The following is a 9782-nucleotide window of genomic DNA, read 5'->3' as shown; positions in this document are numbered from 1 at the left end:
GGGAAAGAGAGTGCAGGTGAAGCGAACACTTTGATTGTCTTTGTGATCAATTTGGCTCTTTGCGAAAGATGCCCCTGGGGCCACTTTGGGGAAAACCTTGTTAGACTGAGTTAAATTGTGGCCTGAGGCGAGCTATTAGCGTCCATCCCTGAGAGACACACACACACACACACACACACACACACACACACACACACACACACACACACACACACACACACACACACACACACACACACACACACACACACACACACACACACCCTCTCTCTCTCTCACACACACACACATTCTCTCTCTCACACACACATTCTCTCTCTCTTTCTCTCTCTCCCCCTCTCTCTCTCTCTGTGTCACACACACACACACACACACACACACACACACACACACACACACACACACACACACACACACACACACACACACACACAAGTGCAAGTGTTGTAGTTTGGTTCCCCTTGTAGTTTGGTCCAAATATTTGTGTATGCCCACTAATTTGTCTGTGGATTACGGTAACACTTATTTTATTATAATTGATATGTTTAGCCTCCATTCCTTTGGGTCTGTGATTCGCTAGTGTCCTCCAACCAAGATGTGGTAGAATCTGCAGGTTTTTAATGCTATAGCTCTCTTGTTTTCGCTCTCTTTCTCCCTATTACTCCTACCCTCTACCCTCCCCCTCTCTCACACACACACGAACACACAACACACACACACACACACACACAATGTCATCTACAATTAGGATTAAGACCATAGGAAGAACAGTGTGAGGTTAAGGGAGGGTTAAGGAGCAGGCAGAATAGGCGGGATGCTAGGATGACCGTGTGTGTGTCCATGCCTCCATGTGCTCCGGGCGTTTACTTATTTTTGTACACTCCAGCAAATACATGATTTGGATCATTCTTATCATTATCTCTGTACACAGTGTGTAGGCTACCCCTGCTCTCAGAGTAGAGGGGGAGAGACCAGGTGCTGTGGTCACACAAATCATCCTTGGACTTGTTTCTTCCAGTCCGATGCACCCCCCCCCCTCTCTCAGGCCTGAAAAAAAGGTCAGAGGTCAAGCCCGGAGAGGCCTTGACAAGTCACAGAGGATGGTGTTAGGAAGGAGATGGCACAGTGTACTTGAGAGGTAGACCTGAGGAGGCAGGGGGTGGGAGGGACGGGTTATGGGCGATGGGATTGGGTCTACCCTGTGGAGTATTTCCCACGCCTCCTTTGCATGCCTCCCCATCTCAGGGGGGGGGATGGGGGCATGCAAGGGAGACGTGGGAAATACTCCGCAGGGTGGAGAAAAAAACTGTACACTCGTGCACGCAGTTGTAGTTAAAACATAGGATGTATCAACACTGCATAAACACTATACAAACACTGTCATGTGCATACGTGTGAGTGCATTTGTACGTGTGTATACATATGTACACTTTTGTGCATGTGTGAATCGATGCGTTGAATGTCAGCCAGTGGCCCCCTTCTGTTCCCTCTCTGGGGTGTACAATCGGAACACAGAGCTGGATTCCATGAGCCCAGCGCAGCTGATCCCAGACCTGCCCCATGAGCAATTACCCACAGAGCATTGCAGCCTTGCGGCAAACTGGACGAGCCTGTGCCCTCTTACACATAAGGGAGTGGAGGAGGGCAAGGGGGGAGTAACTAACATCCTTGATGCATCATGGCTACTGTCAACTGGACAAATACGTTTGCCCCACAACACAGGCAAGCATCAGGGGGGGGAAGGGGGACGGGGGATAGGTCCCTGCTTGCCTGCCCTGCGTTATTCTTCACTCCAGCAGACTGTACGGAGCCCATGGAGATAGTGCCAACCATACAGACAGGTCTGAGTAATTACCTACAATACCCGGCTGCTGCCATGATGCCAGAGCCATCCAAGTGGGTCAATGTAGCCGTTGCTGACCCTAGTGAAAACACAGGTGTGTGTGTGTGTGTGTGTGTGTGTGTGTGTGTGTGTGTGTGTGTGTGTGTGTGTGTGTGTGTGTGTGTGTGTGTGTGTGTGTGTGTGTGTGTGTGTGTGTGTGTGTGTGTGTGTGTGTGTGTGTGTGTGTGTGAGCAGCAACATAACCCCTATTGTTGCTACTCCACGGTCCCATCCCATGCAACAGCATGCTGAACATAGTACAGCCCCGGGTGTGTTTCTTTGTAGCTCGTCCCCTCTAGTTAATAGATGAAACATGCATGTCCAATCTGCCCCTCCTGTTCACACAAATAGCCCCTACGCCTGTTGAAATACAGCAACACCTAGTGGTAGAAAGATCACCCCAGAGTTTATTGTTGTTCTAATAAGGGCTGGTATTGCGCTTGGTATTTCTGTTTTTTGGGGGGTGGGGGGGTGTAGATCTGCTATGAAATGAGCAGATAGAATTGGAGTCTATCAAATACCATTACTTGCATCATTTCTAATCCCCTTTTTATATATGATTTATTATGCCCCTACTCCCCTCTTTCCTAGTTGAAGGACTTGGTGGAAAACATTACAATTCATTATATAATGTTTATTTCCTAATCATACTGGATTCCAAGTTTATCAACCAATCACTCTAATCTTAATTCCAACACTCAGATTTCCACAGGCTAACCCATCTTTCCGAGTCAACTACCATTTTACTATTTCCTTTTGCAAACATCCTTCTAATTTACTGTGATGTCTTACAGGGTTCTGAACCTCTCTATTTGTACCATTTCTACCGTGATTGCCCTAAAAAAGTTATTGTTTACCTAAGAGTATAATCATATTTTCCATTGATTGATAGTGGTTTTTCAGATCTCCTAACAGTACTGTTTGTAGGTCCATCTGAACACAGACATTATGACTTAACAAACACTCCTGGACCTGACTCCAAAAGTGAGTCACCGAAGGACAGAACCAAAAGAGATGATCTATTTATTACGTTTCCTCGAGTCTGAACAGGGCTGACTGTTCATTGCCATATATATTGAGCATGCTCTTTGTGGCGAGAATTACTTACTTAGGCCCATCGCTCCTTTGGGAACATAGGGCATCGACGCAGTGGTGTAAAGTAGTTAAGTAGTACTTTAAAGTATTTTTACTTGGAGTCGTTTTTTGTACTTGACTATTTCTATTTTTGACAACTTTTACTTTTACTCCACTACATTCCTAAAGAATATAATGTACTTTTTACTCCATACATTTTCCTTGACACCCAAAAGTACTCGTTACATTTTAAATGCTTAGCAGGACAGGAAAATGGTCCAATGCATGCACTTATCAAGAGAACAACCCTGGTCATCCCAACTGCCTCTGATCTGGCGGACTCACTAAACACAAACGCTTTGTTTGTAAATTATGTCTTGGTGTTGGAATGTGCCCGTCTATACGTAAATAAAAGAAACAAGAAGAAAATCGTGCCGTCTGTTTTGCTTAATATAAGGAATTTGAAATGATTTATTTTGATACAACATATATAGATTACATTTACTTTTGATACTTAAGTAAATTTAAAACCACATAATCAAGAAATATTTTCATGAGTGACTCTCACTTTTACTTGAGTAATTTTCTATTAAGGTATCTTTACTTTTACTCAAGTATGACAATTGGGTACATTTTCCACCACTGCATTGACGACTCCTCTCCATCACACTGTTCTAGGCAGTGTTCTCAGGCTCGTTCCACCCCATGCTGGTTCTCCTTGCATCTGCCTCAAGCTCCTGCCTCCAAGTGTTTCTCAGGAGCCCTCTTTTTCTTTTCCCATGTGGGTTCCAGGATAGAGTTTGCCTGGTGATGTTGGAGGGAGGCTTTCAAAGGGTATGGCCGAATCATCCCCATCTTCTCCTCTGGATCTCCTCTTCCACCGATACATGATTGGTGGGCTCCCACAGGTCAATGTTACTGACTCTGTCCATCCATCTGTTGTTAAGGATACGTGGCAGGCACTTGTTTATGAAGATTAAAGTCACAATAACAACAGTTGTCCTCCATGTTTCCGAGCCATAAAGCAGCACTGACTTAACATTGCTGTTGAAAAGACAGATTCGTTTTTTTATATTCTTGGAGCTCCAGATGATTCTTAGGGAGACGAAGGTTATTCTTGCTTTTTGTAATCTGGCCTTTACGTCCTCCTCAGTTAGGGATACCTGGTCAGTTGCACAAGTGAATGCATTCAACTGAAATGTGTCTTCTGCATTTAAATCAAACACCTCTGTATCAGAGATGTGCATGGGGCCGCCTTAATCGACGTCATCGGCACCCGGGGAGCAGTGGTTGTTGGAGGTTAACTGCCTTGCTCAAGGGCAGAACAGCAGATTCTTCCACCTTGCCGTTTCAGGGATTCAAACCAGCGACCTTTCGGTTGCTGGCCCAACGCTCATAAACGCTATGCTACCTGCCATGCCTTGTTTGATGATAATGCTGCCCAGGTAGGTGAAGGAGCTGACATCCTCCAGTGGTTCTTTGAGGGTGATTGGACATTTGGATTTGTTGTTTTATTTAACCTTTATTTAACTAGACAGGTCAGTTAAGAACAAATTATTATTTACATTGAAGACCTACCAAAAGGCAAAAGGCCTCCTGCAGGGACGGGGGCCTGGGATTAAAATAAACAAATAAATACAATATAAATATAGGACGAAACACACATCACAACAAAAGAGACAACACAACACTACATAAAGAGACCTAAGACAACAACATAGCAAGGCAGCAACACATGACAACAGAACATGGTAGCAACACAACATGGTAGCAGCACAAAACATGGTACAAACATTATTGGGCACAGACAACAGCACAAAGGGCAAGAAGGTAGAGACAACAATACATCACACAAAGCAGCCACAACTGTCTGTAAGAGTGTACATGATTGAGTCTTTGAATGAAGAGATTGAGATAAAACTGTCCAGTTTGTCACGTTCATGTGTATAGATGGACCAAGGCGCCGCGTGAGTAGCGTTCCACATCTTTATTATAAAGTGAAACTTAGCAAAATACAAAACAAACAATAAATGAATAAACGAACAATGACTACAGAGATGCTACATGCACTAACTCAAAACAATATCCCATAAAACACAAGTGGGAAAAACAGCTACTTAAATATGATCCCCAATTAGAGACAACAAATGCCAGCTGCCTCTATTTGGGAATCATACACAATCACCAACATAGAAAAATAAACCTAGAACCCCACATAGAAATAATAAGCTAGACTAACCCCCCAGTCACGCCCTGACCTACTCTACCATAGAAAATAAGGACTCTCTATGGTCAGGACGTGACAGTTTGAGTGTTTGTTGCAGCTCGTTTCAGTCACTAGCTGCTTCAAACTGAAGCAGCTAGCAACTGTGTGCTTTGGGGACCTTTAACAGAATGTGACTGTCAGAATGGGTGTTGTATGTGGAGGATGACGGCTGCAGTAGATATCTCAGATGGGGGGAGTGAGGCCTAAGAGGGTTTTATAAATAAGCATCAACCAGTGGGTCTTGCGATGGGTATACAGAGATGACCAGTTTACAGAGGACTATAGAGTGCAGTGATGTGTCATATAAGGAGCATTGGTGGCAAATCTGATGGCCGAATGGTAAAGAACATCTAGCCGCTCTAGAGCACCCTTACCTGCCGATCTATAAATTATGTCTCCGTAATCTAGCATGGGTAGGATGGTCATCTGAATCAGGGTTAGTTTGGCAGCTGGGGTGAAAGAGGAGCAATTACGATAAAGGAAACCAAACCACATGACCTTTGTTTTGGAGGTGTTCAGAACAAGGTTAAGGGTAGAGAAAGCTTGTTGGACACTAAGAAAGCTTTGTTGTAGAGCATTTAACACAAAATCCGGGGAGGGGCCAGCTGAGTATAAGACTATTACCTACATATAAATGGATGAGAGAGCTTCCTACTGCCTGAGCTATGTTGTCGATGTAAATTGAGAAGAGCGTGGGGCCTAGGATCAAGCCATGGGGTACTCCCTTGGTGACAGGCAGTGGCTGAGACAGCAGATTTTCTGACTTTATAAACTGCACTCTTTGAGAGAGATAGTTAGCAAACCAGGCCAAAGACCCCTCAGAGACACCAATACTCCTTACTCGGCCCAGAAGAATGGAATGGTCTACCGTATCAAAAGCTTTGGCCAAGTCAATCAAAATAGCAGCAGAATATTGCTTAGAATCAAGGGCAATGGTGACATCATTGAGGACAGTTAAGGTTGCAGTAACACATCCATAACCTGAGCGGAAACCAGATTGCATACCCAAGATAATACTATAGACATCCAGAAAACCAGTCAGTTGATTATTGACAAGTTTTTCCAACACTTTTGATAAACAGGGCAAAATAGAAATAGGCCTATAACAGTTAGGATCAGCTTGATCTCCCCCTTTAAATAAAGGATGAACCGTGGCTGCCTTCCAAGCAATGTGAACCTCCCCAAAAAGGAGAGAGGCTTGGCGATGATAGGGGCAACAACCTTAAAGAAGAAAGGGTCTAAACCACCTGACCCAGATGGATCTTTGGGGTCAAGTTTAAGGAGATCCTTTAGCACCTTGGACTCAGTGACTGCCTGCAGGGAGAAACTTTGTAGTGGGGCAGGGGGAAAAGAGGGAGAAGCATCAGGGATAGTCGCATTAGAAGGGGTGGGAGATGAGGAAATGTTGAACAGGCAAGGCTGAGTCAAATAGGAATCCTGACTTAATGAAGTGTTGATTAAAGAGCTCAGCCATGTGCTTCTTGTCAGTAACAACCACATCATCAACATTAAGGGACATGGGCAGCTGTGAGGAGGAGGGTTAATTCTCCAGGTCTTTAACCGTTTCCCAGAACTTCTTGGGCTTAGACTCACAGAGAGAGAACTGCTCCTTAAAGTAACTACCTTTGGCCTTCCGGATAGCCTGAGTGCACTTATTTCTCATTTGCCTAAACGATAGCCAGTCAGCCTGAGGATGCGTGTGCCGAGCCTTTCGCCAAATGCAATTCTTGGAGGTGGAGTAACTCTGCAAGATCATAGTCGAACCAGGGGCTGAACAGTTGTTGAGCCTTATTATCTTGGTTTTGTTTCTGTGGATATGGAGTCCTAGTTGGGATGATGTGGTGTCCAGGTCTGGTATTTTATCTTGAATTTGTTATTGAATGTGTGACAGGAGTGCTAGATCGCCCGCAAAGTTGAGGTCGTCAAACTGTGTCCATAGAAACCACTGTATGCCATTTCGCCTGTTCCCTGTTGTCTTCCTCATGATCCAGTCGATGGCTACCAGGAAAAGGAATGGTGACCGGAGACATCCCTCTGCATGTTGTGCCATCATTAGTGGTGCAGATTTATATAATAGTTTCAACTGAAAAGAACGGATTGATGCCTCAGTTGTTGTTTTGTATATCAGTTCGGAAACCCGATGCCATGGTTTTGGCACATGAAAAACCTGTTCCCAACCATCTTGAATTTGAAGCGGCATAGTTATCAAACCGCTCGACTTTAAGTGAAACTGATACATTTTACAATTTATACTAATCATTTTAGGCCATGCATTGTTTTTCATTGGAGGCAGACAAATCATTTCATTCCTTTCTCTTTTGAGTAATTGCCTCTTCAATTTTTTTGGCAGAGCTTCAATGAGTGTGTTATAATTTGGGATTGAACATACATCTCCATACACCTTTGTTAATAGCTTGTGTGACAATTTTACCATCCTTATTTACAATGTCATTCAGAAACATGATATTTTATGCATTTCTCCCAAGAAAATGGATCTTTCCTCTATTAGTACATTGGAGTTTTAACCATATTATTTGCTGTAATATTTGTTCTGCCTCTTCTGGAGGATGAAATTGGAATCGTAACCAACTCTGTATTGCTTCATTTAAAAAGGATCATACTTTAATCATACTTTAATCAATCCACCGGAAATGGTTGGTTTTAATCTGTATAACGGCAGAAAGACCACTTTGAACCTTGGATGTGCCTCTCTTAGTAGCCTGCTGCAAAACCAGTTTGGATTTAAATATCATTTTGAGAGAGGTTTAATGCCTTCATATTTCCTAGTTTTAACCCTTCTAACTCATGTTCATAATATAAAAGGTGGTTGTTTAATGGTTTGCCATTCCAAATAAAAAAGAAATAAAACATGTCTTGCATGGCTTGAAAAAGGACTCTCCTGGAGGCAGTAGAGCCATGAATAAATATGTAAACTAGATATCAATAGAACATTCATCTGGGTCATTTTCCCGTAGATGGACAGGTATTTCCCTCTCCACGGTTTCAACATCCTATCTATTTTTAACTTTTCTGGGACATGTACATTAAGCACATCAACTTCAACTTCTGCCCATTTAATCAGGAGACCACATGGCAATTTCAAGTTTTGATGTTGTCTTGCTTTGTGCTCATATCCTCTGTGTGTGTGTGTGTGTGTGTGTGTGTTCTTTATAAATTGAGTTATGGTAAGCCAGTGCTCATGTACGGATGCTCCCATCTCCTCTAATGAAGCTAATTAAGGCTCTATTTAGAGAGTTGGGAACCCAGGAGACTGAGTGGAGTTCCTCACTTCATTAAAAATCAATTAACACACTCCACGTGCCAGTTCACTACACATCACTCACTGCACCAACCAGACTACCCGTCAAAACTGTCTCCCTTACTTTACTGTAACCCACCTGTCTGTCTCTGTCTGTCTGTCTGTCTGTTGGTGTCTGTGTCTCTCTCTTACTCTCTCTCTCTGAGGAGATTGTGGGGCTGAGCTCCTCTTAGCCATGGAATCGCCAGCACTGCACTCTTACATAACCTTTGGATAACAAACAGCCAGCCAGTCAGAGGGTCAGAGGGCAGCCACGCCCACACAGCCAGCCAGTCAGAGGGCCTAGGAATCATTCATGCAGCTATTTATATGCTATCTATATGCTATCTATCTGTTCTAAAGTCATGTGGAATAGGATCCTGAAGCACGTGTTCCATATATACAGTAGTAACTGCACTCAATGTACCTGTCTGCATTACTACTACGTAAATACACAGTTTTAGAGCCACTTGATTTGACTTGGTTAAAAATGCGACTATAGTGTTGGTGCACCAGGTGAGAGGAGGCAGTAAGAAGGGTAGTGATGGTGATAGTAAGCAAGAAATACTCCAGAGTTTGGTGACATCACTTCCTGTAGGCGTGTGTGTGACAGCTCAGCAAATCATTGCTCTGACAGCCAGACGACAGAAGCGAGTGGGTGGTCGTCTTAGCAACAGCCAAGCTGTCACGACTGGATCCTTATTCCACCTGACAGGCCCGGTGGCTATGCACACACTCTCTTACACACACACACACACACACATATTCTGAAACACACAATCTCTAACACACACAGACACACACATAAGAATACAGACGCCTACACACAAATTCACATACACAAAATCACCCAAAAGCTTACACACTCATACACACTCACCCACATGAACACAGAAACACTGACAGCCGGATTATAATCTTCGTCGGTTCACACACCGCTCAAAACGTTATTATAAACTGTAGAGTGGTCAGTTGATAAATGCGTTTTGAAGATGTCCATACTTGAAGTTCAATTAGGAGTTGTTCCTAAAGGAGCTACAAAGAGACATTCTGGGAAATTACAGCAGAAGGTGGTTGTAAATGAGAGCGGCTGAACACACACAAACACAGAGTGTTGTTCTCTGTTTATTACTGCCATTTCCTGAGGCACAACTGACCTGTTTTTCACACTATAAATAGACATCTTCACTGCATCACACTGTGTGTGTGTTCCTTCCCAGTCCGGCCCAGTCCAGCCCGCTGCGCTGACCCAGTTTGTCACT

This window comes from Salmo salar, chromosome ssa20 (genome assembly GCF_905237065.1).
Source record: "Salmo salar chromosome ssa20, Ssal_v3.1, whole genome shotgun sequence".
NCBI lineage: Eukaryota > Metazoa > Chordata > Actinopteri > Salmoniformes > Salmonidae > Salmo > Salmo salar.
Note: the sequence above shows the minus strand (reverse complement) of the source record.